This window comes from Dermochelys coriacea, chromosome 12, assembly GCF_009764565.3.
Source record: "Dermochelys coriacea isolate rDerCor1 chromosome 12, rDerCor1.pri.v4, whole genome shotgun sequence".
Lineage (NCBI taxonomy): Eukaryota > Metazoa > Chordata > Testudines > Dermochelyidae > Dermochelys > Dermochelys coriacea.
This window is the reverse complement of record NC_050079.1, coordinates 3,863,162-3,865,536: the sequence shown is the minus strand read 5'-3', so window position 1 is coordinate 3,865,536 and position 2,375 is coordinate 3,863,162.

Genomic DNA, 2,375 nt, shown 5'->3' with positions numbered 1-2,375 from the left:
TGTTTACAGAACTCCAATGTATTTAACAAAAAAACAAAACAAAACAAAAAAAGATATTCTAACTCAACTGTTCTCCCCACCACATTCCCTAGGAGAGAAACCACCTCTTTCCATTGCAGTCCAGCTGCTCCATGCGGACAGGCACAGCTGCAGAACGACTATTTGCATTACTGGCTATTTTGTGAAAGACAAATAGGCAGAGAGGAAAACAACCAATTGCGCCATTTCTGATGCAGGAATAGCTGATTCTGAGAAAGGCAGTTTTCCTCCAGCTCAAGTTATTTTCATAACATTTCCTCCATCCTTCACCAAGTACCCTGGTCTTTTTCAGGTGTTTTGATGATAAACCTGCAACTTTTGGCCTTCTACCACAGTTGCACCCGACCTACACAGAGTGCCAGGGTAATCCTCACCCAAGCATGGATCATTGCTTACTTACAAAGTTGGCACGACAAGAAGCTCTCGGTCTAGTGAGTATTGGGCAATCCTTACCTGCATGCCACTCTGCCTTAGGCGCACACTGAAGTGTTACATAATTCTTCTCCCTTCTGTCCTTATTTCTCAAGTACACCCGTTTCTAACTTGAGTGATGCAGCTGTCTGAGCATTTTTCATTTCAACAAAACCCAGACATGGGTGTAGCTCCATAAAACAGCCTGGAACAGAGCACAAAGCAGCAGGGAACAGCAACCACAAAGGGAGGCTGACAGCCAGTGTTTCACAAGTCCCTTCACAGCTCTTGGGTCTCTCTCCAGACTACTCTCAGAAATGTCAGGATAGATTTCACCCTCAGCCCCTCTCTGCTTTTCCTCAGGTGTCTTGATCTGATTTCCACAGCCACCACCACAGCAGGAAGGGTCTTGCTCTATGACTCCAGAGGTTGAGCCATCATTGACACCAATGGGGAAAGCCCCATTGCTATTGACACCGAGGCACTGGAGAACTGCTCAGACCAGTCTTGTAGGGCACAGTAAATGCGCAAGACAGACCAGAGGGGGATGAATTTAACATCATATTGACAGGTGTGGATCAGAGCACTTTCCTGGCCATACACCCTTAGAATGCTTTTATGGCTAGAGAACCTCTCTCTACCTGTGACCATGATGGAGCAGGTTTCACCAGCAGGCAAGCAAGCAGGATGCCAGTTAATACGTAACTTTTAAAGAGTTTGTGTGGAGGCCATGCTTAAAGCAAGGAATTGAACCACTGGCTCCAGGCTTTGAGCAGGGGGTTGGACTAGATGATCTCCTGAGGTCCCTTCCAACCCTGATATTCTATGCAAGTATCTATGCAAGCTTCCCACACAGCACTCTGCACTGCACAGCCATCCTGAATGACAAACCCCTGCTGCTCCTTCATAACCATCATACAGGATTAGAGCACTGAGTCCTCAAGTCATGTCCTCTGCTCCTTGTTACATGCAGGCTTTGCTCCTGGTCTGAGCCCTGGGTCCTCTTCACTCCCTCCTTGTTCTGTGCTTTCTTCCAGACTTCTCATACACTTGGATTCGCCTCTGTCAACCAAGCTCTTCATTTTGCCCTAGAGCACACCACTAGGGCCTGCAGCTGCCATGGAGTCCCACTGACTGTACTGTCTGCTCCCATGTTTGCAGCATTGGGTCATTAGACTAAATTCTTCAGGGCAGGTAACTGTTAAGTGTTCAAGCACAGCTCACCCATTGTGCACGGCTGTATACACATCAGCACAACACACTGAACAGGTTACCTCCAGCAAAAGGTAAGAGTTATGGCCCTCTTCAGGCTGAGCAGCAAACAGGGAAGACAGAGGATAAAACATTGATGGGTTTTACTTTTGTTCCCAGCCCTTACACTGTCAAGATGCAGTGCTGGCAAGGCTTGGGTTACTGGATGCTGGTTCCATTGCATTTAGCTTGGGCAGTGAGCGCGTTAGGCAGGTTTGGGTTTTGGTTCTTGTACATCATACACCTGCGGTATCTCCTGCCTGCAACCCAAGGGAATATTCAGACAAAGTTGCTCATCAAAACCCTAAAGGTGGGACCTTAACTGTGCCACAGGAAAGAAGGAGATCCATGTCAGACATGGGAACTGGTCCATTCAAGGACAAGCTGTGAATGGAGATTTCTTTTAAAGCTTCTAGGATGGAATAAGACAGTGGAGTGAAGATGTCCTGTAAAATCTGAACTAGGCGCTTGCTCTCCAAATTCAGGGGTTGCGCCTTGGTCGTGACATGCAAACTGACACCGTTCAGCAGCACCGGACAGCAGGAGAGGAGACCGCAGTATGGTTCCCATTGTAAACATTAGTGAGCTGAGCCCTGCTTTCACCACAATGTTCCCAGCAGGACAGAGGGCAGGGCAGGGCTTTGGGTGTTTAGAGACTCAAACATTTAACACAG